General features: G+C 46.1%; 2 long non-coding RNA genes across 2 annotated transcripts; both read left to right on the plus strand.

Moving 5' to 3' along the window:
* The first annotated feature begins 14,032 nt into the window (after positions 1–14,032).
* On the plus strand, positions 14,033–14,307 carry LOC136351919 (uncharacterized). Its single transcript, XR_010735209.1, has 2 exons — positions 14,033–14,170; positions 14,260–14,307. It is a non-coding gene; the product is annotated as an uncharacterized lncRNA (long non-coding RNA).
* A 512-nt stretch (positions 14,308–14,819) lies between these two features.
* On the plus strand, positions 14,820–16,724 carry LOC136351918 (uncharacterized). Its single transcript, XR_010735208.1, has 2 exons — positions 14,820–15,625; positions 16,205–16,724. It is a non-coding gene; the product is annotated as an uncharacterized lncRNA (long non-coding RNA).
* Positions 16,725–27,032: the final 10,308 nt, after the last annotated feature.

Genomic DNA, 27,032 nt, shown 5'->3' on the forward strand with positions numbered 1-27,032 from the left:
GGCCCCCGCCAATCCTCAGATTTTTCTTCTTTTCTTTCTTCCAAGGCCTTCGGGCCTCCTTTTTGTATAGATTAACTTAATCTGCAATCAAAATAAAGAAATTTCTGTGTCAATTTCATTTTGCTATGTGTATGAGATGAGGATGATCTGTGCCGTGGTCCTTTTATGTCTTAACTTGATTAAGGGCTCGTGCCCAGGTCCCAGTCCTCAAAAGGCGCGGGTCGGGGCTAGTGCCTGGGGAGATCCACGTGTCGAGACTGGCCAGGCCGGGAGCGTGGTGACCGAGGGTTATGGGTGACCCGATTGTGGGTTTTTGCCGATTTCCCCCCGGAGTTCACCACGCCCCGGGGCACGGCTCGGTTCTGGGCCCCTTTTGGCGATTTTAGCCGACTCGAGCCCCCGAGGGCAGGATTGAGCACAAGTGACCTATTTCAAGTCAAGATTCTTCAAAAGGAAACAACAGCACAGATACAGCCTTTAGGAAATCGAAAATGCTTTTATTGAAATACAGATAGAAGAAAAAATATGCATATGTGGTAGCCCCCGGCCAACCCTGCACGCCTGAAGGGGGTGCGGGGTTGGCCCGAGCCCGAAACCTGACACCCGAACTCCATTAGGGGTAGAAGCGACGAAGGTGTTCGATGTTCCACGGGTTAGGCAGCTCTGTGCCGTCGCCCGTGGCCAGCCGAACGGAGCCTGGCCGGGGGACGCCGATCACTCGATACGGACCCTCCCACATTGGTGAGAGCTTGCTCAATCCAGCACGCGTTTAGACGCGGCGTAGGACGAGGTCGTCGACGCAGAGTGATCGTGCCCGGACGTGGCGCTGATGGTAGCGCCGCAGGCTCTGCTGGTAGCGTGCGGCTCGGAGGGCCGCGCGCCGCCTTCGCTCTTCCAAGTAGTCGAGGTCATCTCTGCGAAGCTGATCTTGATCAGCCTCGCAGTACATGGTGGCCCGAGGGGACTTCAGGGTGAGCTCGGATGGGAGAACCGCCTCCGCGCCGTAGACGAGGAAGAAAGGCGTTTCCCCGGTTGCTCGGCTTGGTGTGGTTCGGTTTGCCCAGAGCACTGCTGGCAACTCCTCAATCCACGAATCGCCGTGCTTCTTGAGGATGTTGAAGGTCTTGGTTTTAAGGTCTTTGAGGATTTCCGCATTGGCGCGCTCCACTTGGCCATTGCTTCTGGGGTGGGCGGGTGAGGCGAAGCAGAGTTTAATGCCCATGTCTTCGCAGTAGTCACCGAAAAGCTCACTAGTGAATTGGGTGCCGTTATCCGTAATAATACGGTTAGGCACCCCAAACTGGGCTGTGATGCCCTTAATGAATTTAAGTGCGGAGTGCTTATCGATCTTGACGACCGGATAAGCCTCGGGCCACTTAGTGAACTTGTCGATCGCGACATACAGATACTCAAACCCGCCCGGGGCCCGCCTAAACGGTCCCAGGATATCGAGCCCCCAGACAGCAAACGGCCATGAAAGTGGTATGATCTGCAGTGCCTGGGCCGGCTGATGGATTTGCTTGGCGTGGAACTGACACGCTCTGCATCGCCGGACCAGGTCGACCGCATCATTGAGAGCTGTTGGCCAATAGAAAACCTTGACGAAAGGCTTTGCCAACCAAGGTGCGCGAGGCGGAGTGGGCTCCGCATTCGCCTTCATGGATATCAGCAAGAAGCTCGACACCTTGTTCCCAAGGAATGCACTTCAGGAGGATTCCGTTAGCCGCGCGCCGATAGAGGGTCCCTTCTATCAGCACGTAGCGTTTGGAGATGCGCTGGACGCGTTCACTTCCTTCGCGGTCCTCGGGTAGAGTCTTATCTGTGAGGTATGCTTGGATCTCAACGATCCAAGCAATCAATCTAAGGGAGCTGGGAGCGCTCCCCTCGGGTCCCGAGGCCTGGACTCCGACGGGCCTCGGGGGCCGGTCAGGCGCGTCCGTCTCCCCTAAGGGGTCAGGTCGCGCCGACGGCTGGGCAAGCCTTTCTTCAAAGGCGCCCGGTGGGGTCTGGACTCGCGAGGAAGCGAGCCGTGAGAGTTCGTCGGCAATCGTGTTATCCCGTCTGGGCACGTGCCGAAGCTCTATCCCGTCGAAATGGCGCTCCATACGCCGTACTTGGCGTACGTAAGCATCCATCTGCGGGTCAGAGCACCGGTATTCCTTACAGATCTGGTTAACCACTAGCTGGGAGTCGCCTAACACCAGGAGGCGGCGGATCCCCAGTCCAGCTGCCACCCTGAGTCCCGCAAGGAGTCCCTCGTACTCTGCCATATTATTGGTCGCCCGAAAGTCAAGGCGAACCAGGTATCTGAGGACGTCTCCGCTCGGCGAGGTCAATATGACCCCCGCACCGGCGCCCTGAAGAGACAGGGAGCCGTCGAACTGCATCACCCAGTGGGCGGTGTGAGGCAGCTGCGAGGGGCCCGAGCTGGCCTCGGGGACTGAGACGGGCTCGGGAGCCGGGGTCCACTCTGCCACAAAATCGGCGAGGGCCTGGCTCTTGATAGCGTGACGTGGTTCAAAGTGCAAATCGAACTCAGAAAGTTCAATTGTCCATTTCACCACCCGTCCTGTACCCTCTCGATTATGCAAGATTTGGGCGAGGGGGTAAGACGTAACCACCGTGACCCGATGCGCCTGGAAATAATGGCGCAGTTTCCTCGAAGCCATCAGAATAGCGTAAAGCATCTTCTGGGCCTGAGGGTATCGGGTCTTGGCGTCCCGGAGGGCCTCACTAACAAAGTAGACGGGCCGCTGCACCTTTCGGTGGGGCTGATCCTCTTCGCCAGGGGCCGCATCCCTGGGGCGCTCTTCGTCCAAGCGGCCTCGCGGGGCGCACTTGTCTTCTGTGCTGACGACCTCGGGGTCGGAGGACGACAGGTGCGGCCTTCCCACAGTGGCCTCAGGGCCGTCCTGGGGGTCGGGGGCTCCTGGCGTCGTCGGACAAGCGAGCAAAGGGTCAACCCCGGTCATCGGGAGCCTTAGGCCACCGTTCGGCTCGGGGGCCTCTTCTCCCTGCTCTCTCCCGGGTCGAGTCGGCACAGGGTTAACCTCGGGGTCAGAGGGCGATAGGTGCGGCCTTCCCGCAGTGGCCCCCGGGCCATCCTGGGGGTCGGGGGCACCTGGCACCGTCTGATAAGCGGGCAGAGGGCCAGCTCCGGTCGTCGGGGGCCTTGGGCCACCGTTCGGCTCGGGAGCCTCTCCTCCCTGCTCTCTCCCGGGCCAAACCAACACAGGGTGGGGATGCGCGGAATGAGGGTTGTCCTCATCGCGCTCCACAACTAACGCCGCACTAACTACCTGCGGGGTCGCCGCTAAGTAGAGTAGCAAGGGTTCACCTGGCTCCGGGGCGACCAGAACTAGGGGAGAGCTAAGATACGCCTTCAACTGAGTGAGGGCACGTTCAGCTTCCTCCGTCCAGGTAAACGGCCCGGAGCGTTTGAGGAGCTTAAATAAGGGTAGCGCCTTCTCTCCCAGCCTCGATATGAACCGACTTAGGGCGGCCATGCAACCGGTGACGCATTGCACATCCCTAAGCTTGCTGGGGGGGCGCATCCGTTCTATAGCTCGTATCTTCTCGGGGTTGGCCTCAATGCCTCGGGCAGAGACCAAGAACCCGAGAAGCTTGCCCGCAGGTACACCGAACACGCACTTATCGGGGTTCAGCTTTATGCGGGTGGAGCGGAGACTCTCGAAAGTTTCCGCCAGATCTGAAAGTAAAGTTTCTCGGTCGCGGGTCTTCACAACCAAGTCATCGACATAAGCCTCAACATTACGTCCTATTTGGCTACCCAAAGAAATTCGAGTAGTACGTTGAAAAGTAGGACCTGCATTCTTTAACCCGAATGGCATTGTCGTATAACAATAAGTTCCTATGGGGGTAATGAACGCAGTTTTTTCCTCATCCTCCCTAGCCATGCGAATCTGATGGTAACCAGAGTATGCATCTAGAAAACACAAAAGGTCGCACCCCGCTGTGGAGTCGACAATCTGATCTATGCGAGGAAGGGGGTAAGGGTCCTTAGGACAAGCCTTGTTAAGGTCGGTGTAGTCGATGCACATCCGAAGCTTGCCGTTCGCCTTGGGAACGACCACCGGGTTCGCCAGCCACTCCGGATGGATGACCTCGCGGATGAATCCGGCCTCCAGAAGTCGCGCCACCTCCTCGCGGATGAAAGCTTGACGTTCCGGGGCCTGCCGGCGCACTTTCTGCCGGACCGGCTTTGCGCCCGGCCGCACGGCGAGACGGTGCTCAATCACCTCCCTGGGGACCCCGGGCATATCCGCCGGTCTCCATGCGAAGACGTCAGCGTTTGCCCGCAGGAAGGAGACGAGCGCGTCTTCCTATTTGCCATCCAGAAGACCACCGATTCGTGTGGTCTTGGACGGGCCGTCGCCCAGGGCAACCTCCTTGACCGGGACCTCGTCGCACGTGACTATCCGCTGCCTCGGGGCGGTGGGGACGGAGGTGCCAAGCCTCTCGTCGCCACCCTCGGGCTTGGACGCAGCGGCGAGGTGGTCCGCGCGCTGCTCCATACAAGCGAGCGCGACTTTGAGGTCGCCATGGACAGAGATGGGGCCACCGGGGCCCGGCATCTTCATCTGGAGGTAGGAGTAATGGACTGCCGCCATGAACTTCACCAACGCGGGCCTCCCTAGGACCGCGTTGTAGGGCAGACTGAGGTCCGCCACATCAAAGTTCACCCGTTCCGTGCGGAAGTTGGCGGATCCACCGAAGGTGACCGGGAGGTCGATATGACCTAGCGGCCAAGTGTGCCCCGGCGTCACACCGATAATCGGCTGGGACGGCCGGAGCACCATCCCCGGGGCCTTGATGGCGTCAAAGGCTGCGGGGGAAAGGATGTTGAGGGCTGCTCCCCCATCAATGAGGACACGCCCCAGCTTCACGTTGCAAACAGTGGGGGAAACCACCATTGCGACCTGTCCTCCCCGGGCAACACACGGTGGGTGGTCGATCTGGTCGAAGGTGAGGGCAACCTCCGACCACCGCGCCCGGCGCGTCGCCTCACCGGGAGACCGCGCAGGCCCCCCTTTGCCGGTTCGGCCGGGGGCCCTGGGTGAGATTCTAAGCTCCTAGTCTGTGGAAAGTTCGCGAGAATGGAAAAAGCACAAGACACGGGCGATGTATACAGGTTCGGGCCGCTGAGAAGCGTAATACCCTACTCCTGTGTTCTGGTGGATCTGTGTATGAAGAAGGTACAAAGAGCTGGAGAGCCAAAGAGCTCTTATTCTAAAAACCCTCTTCTCCTTTTTTTTTTCTCGTGGGATCTCCTCTCCAGCTCATCCCCCCTTTCAGCCCCCCTTCTTAAGTGGGCAAGGTCCTCCTTTTATATCTCAAGGGGATACCACATGCACCACTTCTCCCTCTCTCTCTTTTTGGGTGGGGTCCCATCCTATCTATAGTAAAACTTGGCTTACCTTCTCTTGGAAGCTGAAACACTGCCTGTTTTTGAGTGTGGCCACGCGTCCTCGTTCGTCTGACCTCGGGGATCACCCTGTCCTCTCTTCATAAATGGGCGGAGATTTGCAACGGCTGCTGCCCGAGTGACCCTTCTGATGGGACGGCCCATACCTACCTCCACTCCGCCGGAAGCAGGTGCAACGTGGGAACACGGTTGTCTTCCGGCGACATAACCAGTGTCAGACCAGTCACAGACCGGTCACCTTTGTCCACCACGTGTCAGTTTAGCAATCTGCATGTTCGCCCTTCTTCATACAACGTCTTGCTTATAATGGTTGGGATAAAGCCTGGCATATATCTGACCAGGACCAACGTGCCATCTCCAGGAGCTAGCACGCTGGCTCCGGCTAGGGACGAGTGCCTAGAGACTCTCATCCTGACGAGACGGGGCGAGGCGTGTGTCAGATCGCCTGTTGCCTCCTAACCCGCAATCTGACCGATCTGTGACTGGTCACAGACCGGATAAACGAGCGTGCCATACTGCGCTACATGTGGCGTGACGCGCTCGTCCAAACCGCAATAAATGCGGTTAGGTGAGCCCCGCTATGCTCACCTACCCCATATACGCGGCGCAAAACCCACAAGGGGTCGGGGCGCCTCGGCCCTCAGGGCCGAGACGGGAGCGGTCCGACCCCTCGGGGAGACAAAGAGAAGGGCGGCCGTATCACCCTCGGGCCCGACCCCCCCCCCCCCCGAGGGGGTTAGGCCACGTGGGTGATCGTGTCTGCCTCAAGTCTCTAAGTCATGATACTCCCGGTCCCATGTCACCGACACTATCAAATTTAGTTGCATGACAATATAGGCAACCCGTTAATAAACACTATTATATATGGTCTAAACTTGCGTATCTCTATCTTCTCTATCTCTTCTCTACTACTGAAAAATCCGTAGTGGTGGTCGTGACTTCTAACATAGCAGACGCACTTAACAGACACGTGAAATATGAAACGTCGGGTCGTCTAATCCAACGGCTCAGATCGTCTTTCTCTTGCTCCGCACGCCGCGCACGCCCCGATCCACACGCCGCGCACGCGTCCTCCCCCCTCTCGGTCGCTCCCTTCCTCCGCACCTCCGCTCCGCTCTCTCCCCCGCAACTACCTCCGATCTACGCTGCGCCGCGCCGCGCCGCTGCCAATTCCCCTCACCGTCCCTGCCCTTCCAAACCGCTGGTGCCGCCGCCGTCCTCCCCCACAAGCTCCCTCCCCTACTAGCTCCTCACCCCTCTTTGCCTTGCTTCCGAATCCAATCCCACTCCCCGATGCCCTCCTCCACCACCGATTTCACCACCGCGGCGATCTCACTCGCTCTCTCTCTCTCTCCCTTCCCCGCTTCCCCCAGGTAAGCGCCTCAGCCCCAGAACCCGGCTCGCTCTTGTCATAGCTGCAGCCACGACAGAGTCGAAGTCTAAAGCAGAGGAGAAGAAGAAAGGCAAAGCAGAGTAAAGCGTATAGACGAGTTACGTATTCGATGTTAGAAAACATGTAATTGGATTGGGAGACTGAATTGTGGGCCTTCGGCCAGCTGTAAGGAAGGGGACATATATATAACCCCACGGCACTGTATCGGAATCGACAATGAAGAAATGAAAAAGAAAATTCGAGAACAACTTCTTCTTCTCCACGCATCTTCTCCCCATTTCTAGAAACTTGTTCTTCTTGAACTCCGGCGATCACCGGCGGCGATCTCGATGGAGTTAGGTCGTAACAACTTGGTATCAGAGCCCGCGCATCCTGCCTTGATTTTGATCGGTAAATCCAGTGGCCGAGTTTGCAATCTCTGTGAGTTTTTGATGTGACCATGGCTACCACGGATTCAACCATTGCTCACATCATGGATGAACAAGAAGATATCGAGATCAAGTACTCCAAGTGCTGGAATCCGATTCGGCCACCTACTACACTGCTGACTTCAAACGGCCACCGAATCTTCATACGACCTCCGTTTTCGGCCCGTGAGTACTTGATGGAAAGCTCTCGGAGCCCTCTTTCTAACGGATCCAGCCTCTTCTCTGAATTCTATCTCGTGTGGCCAGAATCACAGGAACAAGGTGTTGCATCACCTATAATGGGCCTATGGGCTTGTAACTTCATTTGGGACCCCGGCCCAGGTGGGGCCCATGTGGGGTGCGCCCCAAGCTGGTGGAGCACGACCCTAGGCACCCCTAGGTCGTCCTTCCACCCCTATATATAGCTAGTTACCCCTTCAGGGTTTCTCGGGTTTTTGTTAGATTAAAGTTTAGCCATTGCTACTTGCTTGCAGCGCGCGTGTCGGCTAGACCGTCCGTCTGCTTGTTCTTCGGAACCCCAACTTATCATTTGTATTAAATTCCTATTTGCAATATCAGATTGCTTTTATCTTGTTCTTGCTTGTTTCTTCGATTTGCTTGCAGGAATAGGGTTGATCTGCACCGGCAAGATCAGCAACCCACGGAGAGGTGTATCGATCGCTAAGGCGCAACACAACGTCTCGTACGGTTGTAGTCGGATCGTCAACGTTTCTCCCAAATCGTAGTTATCACAACTCACCGAAAGATCGGGCCAACAACAGCCTTGAGTGTCGAGAGGAACTCAGGGTTCATCAGTTTTGCAGTTAATCTCGCGTCGGGTTCAATCGGAAGGAAAGGCACACCACGGCGCCAGCGAAGCAAGGTGTGCAAGTGCGGCAAGTGGTAGCCGCCATGGAAGCTATGGAAGGTCGGCTTGTGGACATGATCCAGTCGTTGGTGAAGAAAGTGGAGGAGGTGAACGTAATGGGATCCAAGCTGGAGATAATTGATAAGAAATTGGAGCAGTATGGGGAGCAATTGGGGAAAGTGCAGGCGAAGGTGGATCTATCCATGGATTCCCTTGGGCAAGTGCAGATGGAGCAAGCTTTCGTGACCAAGGCACTCAAGGAAGGAAACCCACACGCTGCGCCAACCTCGACTCGCCCCGGCAAGGCTCCGATTCTGCAAACTCCATCGACGGCTTCTACGTCATCGACACCACCAACTCCACCACCGCTTCCTAATTTGAATGGGTATGCCTCTGTTCAGCCCATTCACTCTGCTGCGCGTGATCATGCTGAAGTAGAACACAAACGAAATTGGACCCCTAAAATGGATTTCCCGAAGTTTGATGGTACTGATGTTAGAGTTTGGGTGGATAATTGTGACACTTATTTCAAATTATAGCAAATTGTGGAGGGTTTCAAAGTGTTGGCAGCATCCCTGAACTTGGTTGGTGATGCGGCTCATTGGTACCAAGCTTGGAAGCAGGAGGTGGGAAGACACTCTTGGGAACAGTTTCATGAAGCAGTGCTGGGGGAATTTGAGGTCAATATTGCTAAAGACAAAATGGATGAATTACTGTTATTGTCTTAAACTGGTTCGGTTACTGAATATCGCTCCAAGTTTGTCCAATTGGTGTATCATCTGTGTTTATATGATCCTACCCTCAGTAATCTCTTTCTGTTGTCTCAATTTCTCAAAGGATTGAAAGATGAATTGCACTATTCAGTTGCTGCTCAGTTGCCTGAAAACGTTCATCAAGCTTTCCAGGTTGCTTTAATCTTTGAGAGTGCACACCGTATGAAAAAGGGAGTTCATAAGAAGGAAGGGTATCTGACTAAGGGAATAGATACACCAGCAAAAGTACCAGGAGACATTTGGAAGGCGCAGCAGTTGAAGGAGTATCACAAAACTCATGGTTTATGCTTTAAGTGTGGAGACAAATATGCACCTAGGCATGTTTGTGCTAAGCAAGAGGGTCCACAGTTGAAGGCAATGGAAGTGGAGCAAAATTCTGAAATGTTGACTGATGAAATGTTAGATGTGGTGGCCTGTTTGGAGACTCAACCAGAGAATATGTTACTGTCTATTCAAGCCATTTCTGGTTCTGTGGCTCCTAAGACCATTCAGTTAAGGGCATTGGTAAAAGATCAGGTGGTACTGATTTTAGTTGATTCTGGAAGCTCACATAGTTTCATTAATGAAGCTTTATGTCAGAAGTTGCAACTGTCAACAGTACCTCATCCTTCTTATGATGTTAAAGTAGCTAATGGAGCTCTCTTGACTTGTGCTTCTCATGTACCACACTTTAGGTGGCTATTGCAGGGACAGACATTTCAGTTTCCTGTCAAAGTACTAGCTCTGGGAGGTTATGATATGGTATTGGGAATGGATTGGTTGGAACAACATAGTCCCATCCAATGTGATTGGAATTTGAAGACTATTTCTTTCAATCATCAGGGTTCTTGGGTTACTTTACAAGGGATTCAGGCCAGTGCTATGCATTCTTTGACTGCAGCAACTCCTGATCAGATTATGAATTGGTTTCAGGGTAATGATATTTGGGCTATGGCTGTTGTTCAACAGATTACTCCTCCCTTGAACTCTGTTATACCATCTACAGTACAAGCCTTGTTGGACAAATATCAATTTGTATTCTCTGCCCCTGACTCTTTACCTCCTCATAGAGCTGTGGATCATGCCTTGCCATTACTGCCTGGTGCAGTTCCAGTCAATTGTCGGCCTTACAGGTATTCTCCTGCTCAAAAAGATGAGATTGAAAAACAAGTTTGTGAAATGTTGGAGGCTGGTCTAATCACTCATAGCTGTAGTCCTTTTGCTTCACCTGTCCTATTAGTTAAGAAGAAGGATAACACTTGGAGGTTTTGTGTGGATTATCGTCGTTTGAATACTTTAACTGTTAAGAACAAATTTCCTCTTCCAATTGTGGATGAGTTGCTTGATGAATTAACTGGGGCTCAATACTTTTCGAAGTTAGATTTGAGGAGTGGATATCATCAAATCAGAATGTTGCCTGAGGATGAGTACAAAACAGCTTTCAAAACACACCATGGTCATTTTCAATCTAGAGTAATGCCTTTCGGGCTTACAAATGCACCAGCTACATTTCAGTATTTGATGAATTCTATATTTGCTCCATTTATGAGGAAGTTTGTCCTGGTTTTCATGGATGATATCCTGGTATATAGTCACTCTTGGGCTGAGCATTTGTCCCATTTGGAGCTGGTCTTTCAGACATTACAGAATCATCAGTTATTTGCTAAACTCTCTAAATGCTCCTTTGCTACACCCACTTTGGAATATTTGGGACATACTATATCTAAAGATGGTGTGGCTACTGATCCTGCGAAAACAGCATGTATGCAACAATGGCCTGTTCCTGCTAATATCACTGAACTCAGGGGGTTTCTTGGTCTCACAGGATACTATAGAAAATTTGTTCACCATTATGGGATTATTGCAAAACCTCTGACCAAACTGTTACAGAAGAATGTGAAGTTTGTTTGGACTCCTGAAGCTGATTCTGCTTTTCACGCCTTGAAGCAGGCTATGTGTTCTACCCTAGTGTTAGCACTGCCTGATTTCTCTAAGCCCTTTGCTCTGGAAACTGACGCTTGTGACATTGGAATAGGAGCTGTGCTGCTTCAAGATGGTCACCCCATTGCCTTTTATAGTAAAGCTATAGGCACACAAAACAGTAAGCTGTCTATCTATGAAAAGGAGTTTTTGGCCATTATGATGGCAGTGGATAAATGAAGATCGTACTTATTAAGAGGCCCTTTCACTATTAAAACTGACCATCAATCTCTTTGCCACTTAACTGATCAGTCCTTGGACACTGATTTACAGAGAAAGGCTATGACCAAGCTAATTGGCCTGCAATATCATTTCCAGTACAAAAAGGGGGTTGAGAATAAAGTAGCTGATGCATTGCCTCGAGTCAAACATATTCCTGAATGCCAGGCTATTTTTGGTGCTCATCCTTTATGGATTCAAGAGGTGCTCAATTCTTATGCTGTTGATACTTAGGCTCAGCAATTGCTCACTGAACTGGCTATTACAGGTTCCAATACTCAAGGTTTTGAGCTTGTCCATAGTTTGATCAGGAAGAAAGGCAAAATCTGGGTGGGAGCCAATTCTGCCTTGCAAACTAAGTTGATAATTGCTTTTCATAATTCAGCTATTGGGGGACATTCTGGAGGTCAAGCCACTTATCAACGACTGAAGAAATTGTTTATGTGGGCTGGTCTGAAACAGCAGGTGGAGGAATTTGTTCAGCAGTGTGCTGTGTGTCAGCAAGCTAAACACGAACACTGCAAATATCCTGGGTTGTTGCAGCCACTCCCTATACCTGAAGGTGCTTGGCAAGAAGTGTGTATGGATTTTATTAAGGGATTACCTCTGTCCCGAGGATTTGATGTCATTTTGGTGGTGGTGGATAGGTTTACTAAATATGCTCATTTCATCCCTTTGAAGCATCCTTTCACTGCCTTACAAGTGGCTGAAGTTTTCCTCAATAATGTTACTAAGTTGTATGGGTTACCTAAGATTATTGTTTCTGATCGAGACAAGGTGTTTACCAGTGCATTTTGGCAGGCTTTGTTCAAGCGTTTTGAAGTTCATTTGCATCTAAGCTCAGCTTACCATCCTCAGTCCGATGGACAAACGGAAAGGGTCAACCAATGTTTGGAGATGTATTTGAGGTGTGCTGTTTCTAATACTCCCTCTAAGTGGTGTTATTGGTTGCCATTAGCTCAGTATTGGTACAACACTACATTCCATACTGCTATTCAGTGTTCTCCACATAAGGCATTGTATGGTGTGGATCCTCATCATGGCATTTTACCCTCCTTTGCTTTGGAAGATGTTGACACCTCTACTTCGTCCTCTGAGGCTGATAACTTGCTGAAAGATCGCACTTTCTATGCTAGTTTACTTCGTCACCATTTGACTCGAGCTCAGCATCGTATGAAACAGGCAGCTAATGCTAATCGCACGTTGCGTTCTTTTCAAGTTGGTGACATGGTTTACTTGAAGCTCCAGCCTTATGCCCAGCATTCAGTTGTTTCTCGCCCCTGCCCCAAACTGGCAATGAAGTATTTTGGTCCATTCTCCATTGTCAGCAAAATTGGCTCAGTAGCTTACAAGCTACAGTTGCCTGAAGCTAGCCGTATCCATCCGGTATTCCATGTCTCTCAATTGAAGCAAGTGATCCCTAATAATGCACCAGTTTTTTCTACCCTCCCTATGTCTTTGGAGCTAGATGTTCAGTCATTATCTCCTTCTGCCATATTGGATCGTCGCATGGTTAAAAGAGGCAATGCGGCTGTCGTCCAAGTTAAGGTGCGCTGGGGTTCTTTGCCTGAAGATTTTTCCACTTGGGAAGACTATGATGTCTTGTGTGTTCGTTTTCCGGAGGTTAAATCTTGGGGACAAGATTCCTCTCATGGGGGCGGCACTGTCATAGCTGCAGCCATGACAGAGTCGAAGTCTAAAGCAGAGGAGAAGAAGAAAGGCAAAGCAGAGTAAAGCGTATAGACGAGTTACGTATTCGATGTTAGAAAACATGTAATTGGATTGGGAGACTGAATTGTGGGCCTTCGGCCAGCTGTAAGGAAGGGGACATATATATAACCCCACGGCACTGTATCGGAATCGACAATGAAGAAATGAAAAAGAAAATTCGAGAACAACTTCTTCTTCTCCACGCATCTTCTCCCCATTTCTAGAAACTTGTTCTTCCTGAACTCCGGTGATCACTGGCGGCGATCTCGACGGAGTTAGGTCGTAACAGCTCTCTCGTCCGGAGAGCCGCCGCGTCGCCGTGTCGGCGAAGTGGGCCGCGGGGTGATCCGACTAAAGCGTGCTCCTCGCTGTTGCTAGGATTTGCAGGTGGGCGGGATCCAATGGACCTGCGGGGTTTCGCTGCTGCTGCTGCTCCATCAACCTGCTGGGTTTTGCCGGGAACGCCGACAAAAACATCATGTAGGTGAGCGGTTTCCCGTCTCTCCTCTCCACTCCCGACCTGATGAATCGTGCGTGTTGTGGGATCGGCTCTAGGTTTGGAGGGAGGGAGACTGACGATGTGCGCTGCGTCTGTCATAGGGACGGGTTCTAGACACCTAGGGCGTTACAGTTTTTTTCTCTCAGCTCGCAAATGATGTATCAGACAGTCAGAGCTTGTTGTGTGTAGCAGTTGCTCCATGTGATGTTATATACTTGTGATGATGTTGGAGGCGATTGGTGTGGTTTGATGATTCTCGACCTTATGTTGTGTTGATGTGTACAATTTCGCAGGGAATTGGTGGATTTGTTTTCGGAAACGAGAGGTCCGAGTCCAAGGAAGACAGGTTGGTTGGCATTTTGGCATTAGTTGTTAGTTCACCTGTACACAATCAAGGAATGCTTAGCTTTAACTTATGGGAAAAGGAAATTATTGGTGCATGCCACACTTGGAAAGTGCTCTTTTGACCGTGTTCTGTGCTGCAGTTACGTCGAGAGATTCCTTGACTGCATAAGCAACGGTACCATACCTGACGACAGCAGGTCTGCCATGACCGAGCTGCAGCCGCTTGTGGCTGAGTCTCATTCTGCTCAGATGTCATTTGGAGCCATGGGTATTTCACATACTCGAAGCCCATGCGTTCATTCACCAGCTATTGGTTATGTGTGGTTGACGGTTAATACATTTATTTGCTAACTTGCAAAATAGGCCTGTTCTCCTCAACGTTCTAAAAGAAGACCATGAAGATGCTGAGCTTGTGAGAGGTGCTCTAGAAACCTTTGTGAGTGCAGTGACTCCTATTGAAACCTCAAAAAACCGAGGTTCAGCCTGCATCAGTGAACTCTGATTTGCTTTCTCGAGAAACTAAGAATATCTGTCTTCTTCTGAGCTTATTGGTGAGCAAACATTTGTTGTTTCTATGACAAATAATGCACTTCGCCTCCTTCGTTTATCATGATATGTTTCCCTCGTGCTTGGTTTGAAGTCAGAGGAGGATTTCTATGTGCGGTACTATACAGTCCAGCTTTTGACAGCTCTACTTTTACAAACTCGCTGAAAAGGTGCCCCGTAAGGGAAACTATTTTAACAGCTCGAGTGGATGTCCACCCGTTTATTGCATGTCATCTAAATGGTTATGAAAAAAATTAAAAAAATTATAAACAAGATAGATCAACATGTTATATATCAGTCCACAAACATGCAAGTTGAAATTCAACTTCTACAAGTTGTAATAAAAATAACAAACAAAACTTAAATTACTATATGTATATTTACAATTAAATTTGTTATTTTTGTTACAACTTGTAGAAGTTGAATTTGAACTTGCATGTTTGTGGAGTGATATATTACATATTGATCTATCTTGTTAATTTTTTTGAAAATTTTTCGTAAACATCTAATTGACATGCAATAAACGGGTGGACATCCACTCGAGCTATTAGAATCCATCTCCGCCCCGTAAGTCATTTTCTCTTGAGACGTCATCGATATGTTAGAGCCCTCTATAACTCCTTTTTATTTTCTTTCCTATTACATATTACAAGAGGCAATCCTATTGATTCCACGGGGTATAACAGTTTTAATGGATATGCTTATGGATAGGGAGGTTTGAACACTAACTTTCCCTACCTTCTGCATCCTTTACTTGAGGAAGCACACATGCCATTCAAACCATTTCTCTTATTTTACCATCAAACTTTGTCTGCCCTTGTGTCAATAGCTGTCTAATATTTACTGAAAGCGCATGTAATTAATTTTTATGCCTTTTCTTTCCTTTCTGTTATCTAATTTCGGGGTTTAGTCAAAGTGAGAGCAGTTAATTTTCTTGAAAGAGTCTAAGATGATTAGATGAACAACGACCCAGGAAATTGCCTGCAGCTGACATGTAGATATAAGCAATCAGTATTTGAAAACAATAGATGAATCATTGATTTATTAAGGTGCCATGTTTGTATTTGCCTTCAGTTTCATCTTGCATTTTGCTTTAGTAACAACTGAATATTGTTTCTTTTACCAATTTTTGGCTAAATTGGTTTCTACCTAACTATTTGGTGTCTCTGGCAAGAGAGTCGAATCGGGTATCCAGTACTACATATAGTTATTATATGATAGTAATCTAACAATTTTTTTCACAAATTGACAACTTTTCATGTCTACTGTGTCGTCAATTGCTACTTCTTTCTTTCACTTCTTTAAATAATATTTTGGCCACGAATTTAGTTTGTAGGCAAATCATCAGATCTCTACCAATATCCAGAAAAGAATATATGGCCATTACACTAAGGTTGAGATTCGGCCTCTCAACTTGAGAAAGCTGTTCAACCTGCTGTTGATCCTTGCAATATTTGAAGGTACTGTGGCTATTAATTACCTGTACATAGCATCCTTGTGCTTCATTTAGTTAAATCTGGGATCTGATCACTTACTACCTAGCAATATTTGAATGTTATGTGGTACCCATTTTCTCTTTTGGGTATCAATATGTTTCCTGCTTGTCATACCAATTTAGTCTTTTCCAGGAATAATGAGTTAATCACAATTAACAAGGATTTATATCTCATATCCCATTATAAGCTCAGTGTGAAGCATTCTTTACCGAGTCATACTATGAAATCTGTCCTACAAGAATCCTTTGTTATGTATTATTCTGAAATGTTGCAGCAAGATAATGAGATAAATTTGCTAATTAAGAGAGAGCCTCAAGTGGTAAAGCTGATAAAACCAAATATGTGGTTAACAAGGATGATGACTTTGAGGTTGATTTCAATAACTACATTATAGAAGCATTTGTTTTTCAGAATGTATAATACAGCGATGAATATTGTTTTTGGAATGAACTTAAATACTGTAACATACATCAATACATATTTTTTCAATCACATAAGTTATTTGGGTACATATTCATGATATTTCTTGGATGTAAGTTGCAGTTACTGGTCGTCCGGTGGTAGACCTCCCAAGATGGAAAGGTAGGTTGCCATAGCTAACCATCGGCAAAGTACTCCCTCATTGGAGCAGGTAACAACGTTTCAGTGCGTACGTGTGTGTCCACTACCATCGTGGGGTGCAGCAACATGTGAAGCTTGACCTCTAGCTGAAGAAGGCATGCACTTGAGCGGTTGTGCCAGTTAAGGAAGAAGAGCGGTGTCCGCCTATTGATTTTCGCATTACTATTTCACCAGAACTCTGCTAGATGTCTTTGGTTCTTAAAATAACCCAACAGTTTTGGGTATATCACATTCACAATTTAGTTTTTTCATAACTGAGTGTAGTCCTGAAATCCGATCTTGTTGCGCAGTAGATCACCATTTCGTAGGATTGATAGAACATGTAGGTCAGAAGATTTGGAGTTATCACTAAGAAAAATCCGAACATGAGACTTTGACATGATACTTTTGTATGATTACTGCTGATTCAGCCCAAAAATAACCAAATTTTCTGTGCCTCCTATTTGATCTTTGGCCCTGTTTGACTAATGGGATAAGGAAATGATTTCCCACCCACCAAAACACATCTTTAAATCCTAACTATTCATTCTTTCTCTTCCATTTAATCCTAACCCTTCATTCATTTCCCAATCCTAATCCCACCCCTCATTTCCCATTATCCAAACACAACCTTTATGTAATTTTCCTGTTAGTGCTATGGTAAGATTATAATGTTGCAGGTAGACATTATCTTTTGCCATGTTGTGTATGATGCGATTGAGATAAATAGATGATGGAATATTTGACTTGTGTTAATAGTCTCTGTTTACACCCAAATTTGGCACCTACGGACGAAATAGGGAAAAATTGCCAAAGTTTGGAAAGTGCCGGGTTTTCTTCACAGGGCTGGTCAGACCGCAGGTATGTGGACGGTTTGACCGGCTAGTAGGGCCGGTCTGACCGCAGGTATGTGGGCGGTCAGACCGTCAGGGTCCGAGTCCGAGTCTGTTTTCATCGGGTCTCGGGTTTCCTTGCTCGGGAAGGCATATTTCGTGTTTCCATTGGTTTCTATCCCGAGTTGGACATGGAGGAGAGCCTGTAGAGGGCAAGACCAACCCCTATATAAGGAACAAGGCCGGTTCATTGTAAAACCCCCGAATACAAAATCTACTTGAATCGTTCTTTTACTATATTTTCTATTTTACCCTAGTTTTAGTCCATCTTTGTCGGTTTGCGCTGTAAACCGTCCGCCGCTGCGAGAGTGCGACATCTCTTCGTAGGTTTGTCCTGAAAACCTTCCGTTTTACCCACGAGACGGGTAGTTATCCTCGTATCGATCTAAATCGGTCTAGAGGCTGATTTTGATCTCTAAATCGGCTCCGCTAGCCGGTTTAGCTTTTCTATTTACAAAACCCATCTTGATTTGGCCCTTTAGCTAGATCGAGGTGATTGGCAACTCCATATCACCGCAAGGCGTTTAGGTGTTGCGATCGTGCTTGTCGACTTGTCAAAAAAGTTGCCAACACGATTTTTGACGACTCTGCTGGGGATCGATCTAATCGGCCATATCACTGCCGAATTTCGTTTAATCTAGTCGTTTTTGTCAAATCAAAGAGTTTCGGACGAATGGCCGAAATTAATTACCACCGCCGCATATAATTTGTTGTCGAATTAATCGGTTTAGCGGTGTCATTAGTTGTTCGGGCTTTGGGAGATCAATCTGCCACAGAATTATTTTTTTCGCCGAACTGATTGGTTCGGTGATAACGTTGATTGGCTATTATCCCTCGCCGAATCTGTTTCGCCGACGTGTTTGCTGTTACCAAGCCGAAGCCGACTCAACAGGAGGCAGCAGTACTACACACGGTCACAAGCACTACCGAGAAGGATTAGTAATTCAGATCAAAGACCGATCTACTGTGCACAGGTAAAAAAAAATCAACGCACGTACAGTACATCGGTTACTTCCAAATAAATCAAATTGGTTAATTTGCTAGTTGCACATACGCTTGTTATACCCAAAAAAAAATCAAGACCATATATTAATTTATTCGGTCAAATATTTCGGCTATGAGCTGTATGGCCGAAATTAATCAAGGAATTTCTTCATCAACTATGACGAGCGGGAACGGGTTCAACAATATTGCTACACAATACATTAGGACCGATCAAGGCGTCATGAGAGGAAACGCCCCGCTACCTCAAGTTGTAATTTCACCGAAGGTAACTTTCGATTCGCCCAACCCGTCCTTTGCTATTCAAAACGTTAATAATCATTGTATATATGCATATGCTACTTCTAGTTTTGCTCCTATACAATATGCTTATAATGCTACGAGGGGGTCAATGAGTGATTATACAGCCGATTACACAGGAATCGGCTATATGCAAAACCGAGCTGACGGTATGACCGGTCGTGACACCGGTCTAACTGCATCCTTTGCCGGTCAGACCGCGTCCACCATGGCCTGTCAGACCGTGTACTACGCCGGTCAGACCGTGCCTACCATAGCCGGTCAGACCGTGCCCTATCCTGACCAGATCGGACCTCCTGTGGCCGGTCTGACCTCACTACTGACCACCGGTCAGACCGGGCCATGGGCCGGTCAGACCGGTTCCCTGGGAGTTTCTCCAGGTTTTCATACCACGACTAGCAGTACTGATTTTAATTATTATTCATCACCTGTTAATACTGTTAGTAATGCTACTCCACATATCCCTAATGCTTACAATGATCCTAATAGAGGATATTCTCATGACACTAGGTATGGCCAATATAATCATATTGCGCCGCAACAACCACCCCTTAGGCCACCAAATACACCACCAGATCCACATAGGCCTAAAAATATGGAGGAGTTGATTAGTGCCATTATCAGGGCTACATTTAGGGTTGAAGCGAAGGATCGTGCTAGGGAGAACCAAAAGCCGTATCCTGATTTTTATGATGCTGTCCCATATCCTCCTGATTATAAAATTCCTGAATTTACTAAGTTTAGTGGTGAGGATAGTAGGACTACATACGAGCATGTAGATCAATTCTTAGCGCAATGTGGTAAGGCTAGTAGTATGAATACATGTAAGTTGCGCTTGTTTTCTTTATTTTTGTCCGGTACTGCTTTGATATGGTTTACTTCTTTACCGGCAAATTCTATTAGTATTTGGGCTCAATTAGAACAAAAATTTCATGATTATTTTCACACTAATGAAACTGAGTTTAAGTTGTCTGATTTAACATCGGTTAGGCATAAATACAATGAATCTGTTGCTGATTATATTGAAAGGTTTAGGGATGTTAAAAACCGATGTTTTAGTTTGAAAATAACTGACAAAGATTTGGCCAACATTGCATATGATGGATTGCTTGATTCTATTAAAGAGAGATTGAATGGCCAGATATTTCTTGATGTTGATCATGTGTTGAATGAAGCTCTGGCTCAGGAAAGCCGAGTGGATGACAATAGCTTACATGCTAGTTTAGATGATAGTGCAATATCATGTATAGCCGAACCAAGCGGTGGTTCGGATTGTCTTAATAATTTGTGCAGTGATGCCATAACGATTATAGCCGAACCAAATGTTGGTTCGGATTGTCTTGCTAGCTTGGATAATGATGCAACAACCATTATAGCCGAACCAAGTGTTGGTCTGGATTGTGTTATTAATTTAGACAATAATGGAATAGCCAAACCAAGTGATGGTTCGGATTGTGTTGCTAGCTTAGAGAATAGCATCATTGAAAATATAGCCGAACTAAGTGACGGATCAGGATATATCACAAGCGAAAGTGAAATAGCATTATCACCTAAGACCGAGTCACAAATCGGTCATGTGGATGTTGGAAAAGATGATGACAATGTCTTGCGGGATAGTAGTGAGATAGAATCCAAAGTAGCTATGCATACATATCAAAGACCGTATCCTGAACACGTAGATTCGGTCCCATACCCGCAAGGATTTGAGGTGCCCAAGTTCACGAAATTCACAGGTGAGAATGCTATGACTACAATGGAGCATATCGGTCGCTTTATTGATCAATGTGGTAAGGCCGGTAGTGATGATTTGCTTAAGTTGAAGTTGTTTCCTCTTTCTTTGTCAAACTTTGCATCTACGTGGTATAGTTTACTTGCTCCTAATTCAATTTCTACATGGTCACAAATGAAGCATGAGTTTCATGGTTATTTCAAAGATGCAAGCTTGATGGAGCAAAGACCGATTGATACTTCATCGGTCACTTGTGAAACTATTTCGGTTACATCTATGCCTAAGACCGAAATTGTTAGTGATCCTCTCCCTGTTAGTTCTATTATTGATGTTGGCAAAAAGAAAGGCAAAAGTGTTATTATTGGGGATCCTCGGCCCAAGAATAGGATCAAAAATGCGAAGGCTAAAGATCATAAAGTTACAAAGGATGAGTCATCTAGTTCCCAAAAGACTAAAAAGCCGAAGCTCACTTTTGAGATGCTTATGGATAAGTACAAGAAAGGATTAGCCGGTCAACGATTTGATAACCAAACTAGTGATTCAAAAAGACCAAGATCATCTCGTCGGAAGAGATTTGGTCAAACACCAAAGCAATCAGAGCCATCAACTATACCAACTCCATACAAACCTCCGGTTGTGATGCCATGGTATCCATATCCAATGTCACTATATGGTTATCCTTTTATGTATTACATGCCGTGGATGCATCAACCACCTGTGCCGTGTCATCAAGAATGGAAGCAATCACCTAGGACAGTGCCAAATCATTCATCTAACTCAAGACAAGACCGTTTCCCACAAAAGAATCGGTCCGGTAGATCAAAGGTGAAAAAGGTGAAGAAGGTGTGGGTGAGGAAAGAAGCCAAAGCTCCAGAGGTCGTTGCTATCAATGAGGATTCTCAAGATGTTCATGTACCTACTGGAGATGCGGCGAAAACTGTACAAGCGGAGAAGACCGAAGGTGACATCACGACTGTCAACAATGGCGGTCTGACGGAGATAGTTGGCCGGTCTAACCGCCAGACTACGGCCGGTCTGACCGACCCTCCTGGCCGGTCTGACCGATGGCTTGTTGCCGGTCTGACCGGGCCTAGAGGCCGGTCTGACCGGGGGGCATTAGAGAAGAGTGGGAAAATTGAGAGCAATACAGGAGCTTCCACTTCGACCAAAAATATGAAGAATCATTGCTTAGCTCCTGGAAAACAACTACAGCCGAAGTGGATACCTTCTGGCTTATCTCGCTATCAAAAGAGGAGGCTACAACGTCTTCGGGCCATAGGTCAAAAAGAAAAGGAGGCCGAAGATGTGGAGAACAAGACATGCAATAATTTAGAGCCTCGAACAGCGCCTAGGCAAGTGTGGAGACCCAAAGAGGTAAAAGTTAAGAGACCAGTGATTTCCCATAGTAGAGATAAATCCAATTTGATGAGAGAAGAATCATCGGTCATTAGAGATAAGTCTCCTTCGCATGATGCTATGGATGTTGGTGCGGTGTTCGTCTTGCCTTCGAAATCGTGCAGTCGAGAAAGCCGATTTTTCTCGGGGGGCAAGACATTAATATGCTCATGAGGGAACCAAGAGAGGATGAACGGCGATGGATACAACATCACATCTTTGAGCCGCCGTTTGTTGGATGCTAAGGCAAGGTATGAGTTTATTGTGTTTACCATTATATGCCTATGCCATGTTAGAGCATTGCTTGCTATCTAGCACCTGTGTGTTTTTGCTTATCAAATTGATATTATACATACATGTTGCAAATGCCAGTTCTAGGTAGTAGAATTGGTAGGTTGGCATATAATTTGTTTGAAGTATGATTTAGCTCATGACTCTTTGATATTTATTAAAAGCCAAATCATATGTGTTTTTATGGATCACTATATAAGATATAGATTTCATATTTATTGCACCATGAAAATTTTGCTTACTAGTAATTCGGCTAATGTCAATGGTCAATGTGATGATTTGCTCTAGAGTGGTTTTCTTTAGGAACATTAGCATTGTTAATATTTTGCATACATGCTCTAGCCGATTACTTACATTTGTAGTTTATTGGAATTCATGTGTGTGAGGCATATGACTTTGGTGATTCATTATTGATTATACTTCAATTGGCTAAGAGTTTTGATGCCATGATGATTATAGTTTCAAAAGCCATTTGAATTAGTATTCATCTAGACATGTTAGTTGGAAGTTATAGTTTTTCATATGTCTAGAGAGAAGGAATTTTGGTCCAATAATTTGATACACCAAGCATCTGGCTATTATGTGAAGAAAAATTATATACTAAAGGCCGATGCTTGATTTCAAAAGTTTGGACGAAATTGGCAAAGACATAGACCAGGGGCAGTCTGACCAGCATTGCATGGCCGGTTTGACCGGTGGTACCGGCGGTCTGTCCGGCTTTGCATGGCCGGTCTGACCGGCATTGCGTGGCCGGTCTGACCGATCTCGGGCAGAGAGCTGGGGGGCACGTTACAATTGATTCAAAGGCAGAATTAATTGTAAATTCGGACATTTGTGCCCATGAGTTAGAAATAGCTTGGAGAATTCCTTTGATTAGATATTTGAAAGATCCTACACTTAAAGTTGATCGGAAGATTCGGCGGCAAGCGTTCAAATATTATATCGCCGAAAAATAGATGAAGTATTACTTAGATAATGATCAATCTAAAGTTGCTAGGAGAGTAGTACGTGAAGGGATTTGTGAAATTCATCAATCGGCCCGGAAGATAAATTGGTTGCTTAGGAGAGTGGGGTTTCATTGGCCGAAAATAATTGATGATTGTTTCAAATGCTATAGAGGGAGTGAAGCTTGTTAACGGATCGGCAATGTTCAATTAGCGCCTACCGCTGTGTTGAATCCTATGGCTGTTCCGAGGTTTGGCTTTGGATTTCATTAGTCAAATTTATCCTTTGTCATCAAAAGGGCATTGGTTCGTGCTAGTTGCAATGGATTACTTCACTAAGTGGACCGAAGCCATGCCGCTCGAGAATATTACTTGTACGGAGGTAATTGACTTTATTTTAAAGCATATTGTTCATAAATTCGGTATTCCTCAAACGTTAAAGGGGCTTCTTTATGTCCAAGGAAATGAGAAGTTTTGCCAAATCTTATGATATTAAGTTGTTGAGTTCTTCTCTTTACTACGCTCAGGCTAATGGATAAGCCGAGTCGAGTAATAAAACATTGTTGAGATTACCGTTTTGCCAGTTGAGGTAAGTCTTGGCTCTCTTCGGTATTTCAAGCAAGACGACTTGTCGGTTGAAGATTACAAGACCTTGATGGGAAGCAATTTTGAAGACGTCATCGACAAGCGTTTGAAGACTTTGAAGGAGATGAAGACACTTCAAGATGATGTTTTCAGAGAGCAATTAATGGGAGATAGCTTGAAGAAATACTTCCCGAGCATTTGGTAAGATGCTTAGGAAGTCCTATGGCCGGTAATTGGATTATCGCCCTGAGATAACATGTTCTATGCTTTTAGGTTCACGTATGTTCACCAAAAAGGCAGGGGGGCATGTGTTTACACCCAAATTTGGCACCTATGGACGAAATAGGGAAAAATTGCCAAAGTTTGGAAAGTGTCGGGTTTCCTTCATAAGGCCGGTCTGACCGCAGGTATGTGGGCGTCTGACCAGCTAGTAGGGCCGATCTGACCGCAGGTATGTGGGCGGTCAGACCGGCTAATAGGGCCGGTCTGACCGCAGGTATGTGGGCGGTCAGACCGTCAGGGTCCGAGTCCGAGTCTGTTTTCGTCGGGTCTCGGGTTTCCTTGCTCGGGAAGGCACGTTTCGTGTTTCTATTGGTTTCTATCCCGAGTTGGACGTGGAGGACAGCCTGTAGAGGGCAAGACCAACCCCTATATAAGGGACAAGGCCGGTTCATTGTAAAACCCCCGAATACAATCTACTTGAATAGTTCTTTTACTATGTTTTCTATTTTACCCTAGTTTTAGTCCATCTTTGTCGGTTTGCGCCGGAAACCGTCCGCCGCCGCTGCGAGAGTGCGACACCTCTTTGTAGGTTTGTCCTGAAAACCTTCCGTTTTGCCCACGAGACGGGTAGTTATCCTCGTATCGATCTAAATCAGCCTAGAGGCTGATTTTGATATCTAAATCGGCTCCGCTAGTCGGTTTAGCTTTTCTATTTACAAAACCCATCTTGATTTGGCCCTTTGGCTAGATCGAGGTGGTTGGCGACTGCATATCACCGCAAGGCGTTTAGGTGTTGCGATCGTGCTTGTCGACTTGTCAAAAAAGTTGCCAACAGTCTCGTCTGGATAGGAGCTTGCACGGTGCACAGTCCAAAAAGAACACAAAGGGTAGCATTTTTCTCAACTTCATAGAAATTTTAGGGGTAATTATTTTCTTTTCTGTAAAGCCAAAGGCGAAATATTCCCTTCTTCCGGTGATGAAGCCATGAATGCGTAATGTATTATTTTCCTATTAATTACTAGTAATATGCCCGTGCTAAACGTTACGGTGTAACTCTATTTGTCTTTAATAATTTTTAAAATTTTCATATTAGCAAAAAATATTACTATATGAAGTGTACATTTGAGATTTAGTTCATTTTATGCCGTACATCAAATATATTTTGCATATAATATAATAATAAGATATACCAATTCATGCAGATATATAATACATATATCTGTGCCCCATGTCATAATACATAATAATATGATAAATAATGCATATCTCCATGCCACGCAAAATAATTCACAATGGCATTGATATCAATATTTATTCATCTCATAACCGTCCTTTTTTGTGTGTGGCGTGCATGTGTATATATCTGCGTCATTATAATGCCTCGCAAGTGGGTGGTATTTTTTTTATATAATATAGTGCATTTTCATATTACAATTATTTTTCTATTACATGGCCATGCTAATGCTATGGGGTGACATTTGGTAACTCAAAATGAAAAAGATATATCATCATAGTGATTTTTTATATTTTAAAGGCGTTACATTTCCACATAGAACGGATGCTACTAAGGTTGAAGCAAAAAAATACATATATAGTTATGCCACTAACAATCATGCGGTACTATACATGTTTCTTCTGACGTGCTGTAGAAAAAAAAAAGATAATTGTCAGCATGTTTCGAATTTTTAATTTATTTTTCTAAAACATGAATATAAACCATGAATTTTGAAATGATGTTTTACAACAAAACTTAAAAACATGTGTTATTACCTGTCATTGTTCACCAATCAAGAACATCTTTATACACGATATTTCTTGTGCTTCTTCCTATGGGGTCCACTTTTTTTTTAGGCTTTGCCAAAATCCTTGTCGTTTTCCTTGACACCCCTCTTGATAATGCAACATAAAGCTGCCTATGCGAGAATACAGGCACCGGAAGATAGATACCGGCATTTGGGATGGTTTGTCCATGTGATTTATTAATTGTCATTAGTCTTGTTCCATTGCATAGTCCATTGTTAGGATCAAGGGTGTGGAGGAGAATAACAAGCCAGTTGACCTTAAACTTTCAGCTCATGTGGAGGGAGGCTATTTGGAGTTATTGTGTTCAGAAAGTCCAAAGGGTAGTTATTTTGGGAATCATCATCGACGGAATCAAAGCTATGATAAATCTTTTCCTTGATAGGAAACCTGTCGATCATATTCGTGTTCAGCTTATCCACGAAATCATTTTTTGTTGAGAGAATGGTCCGTGTGCTCATATATTCCGTGGAGGTCGTATTTCTCTCATCATTGAGCGACGGGAACACATATTCAATCAGTGTGTTCACTGAATCCTCGCTATCCCCATAAGGAATCACAATTTCATCAGGCAAGCGAACATAATCATCTCTGATAGTGTTTTCAGTGCCATTTCCAATTCTAAGGAGATATTCCGAAAACCATGGATCAGATTGAGCCCTCATGTTACATGACAATCATATCTTCCTAATATTTTCCCATAAATACGTTCTCTGCAATGTTGCATCAGTTATCTGGGCCCTTGTCCCACATGTAACCACGGGAAGAACCTGTCTGAAATCACCGCCAAAAACAATAACCTTTCCTCCAAATGGCAATGAATAACCCATAATGTCTTGAAGAGACCTATCAAGTGTCTCAACAGCTTGACGCTTCGTCATTGCAGCTTCATCCCAAATAATTAAGGACGCCATGCGAAGCAATTCCGCAGTGCCACTTTGCTTCGTGAAGTTGCACATGCTGTTGTGAGCAATCTTAATGGGGATGGATTTTGAATCTCGAGTGTGCGGTACATCCTCTGGGCAAAATCGACGCTGCTATACCAGACGTCGCAGTTGCAATGGCTATTAATCCCTCGGACCGCACTCTAGCAAGAAGCGCCTTGTACAGAAACGTTTTGCCAGTGCCACCTGGGCCGTCGATAGGTGATCCATTTTCATCCATACCTAGTCAGTAAATTATGCTATTATTTAGTGCCCTTGCATGTATATTAAATAACACTTATGATAATTTAAATTTTATTTTCCATCGAAACAAGAAAGTAATGGAAAACATCAGCCACGTGTGAGGCAATATAATGACAAGGTTATATATACATGTACGCACGTCACACATAAGAAGGACGCACGCGAAATGAATAAATATTTTTATCAAAACCGTTGTAAAATGTTATGCATGTCAGATGCAAGAAAAAAGATGTGTATTTTATAGAATATATCCTGAGACACCAATAGTGTTTTCGGTCAATATAGTTATTAAAATATTTTTTTGTTATAATATTTTTGTTCACAAATTATTAAATTTCATATTTGTAATCATACACATTTCTCGCAATATATCTTGTTTTGGTTTAACATTTTGCAGACTCAATAGCGGTCCATTTCCATTCA

This window comes from Oryza sativa, chromosome 9 (assembly GCF_034140825.1).
Source record: "Oryza sativa Japonica Group chromosome 9, ASM3414082v1".
NCBI classification, from domain to species: Eukaryota; Viridiplantae; Streptophyta; class Magnoliopsida; order Poales; family Poaceae; genus Oryza; species Oryza sativa.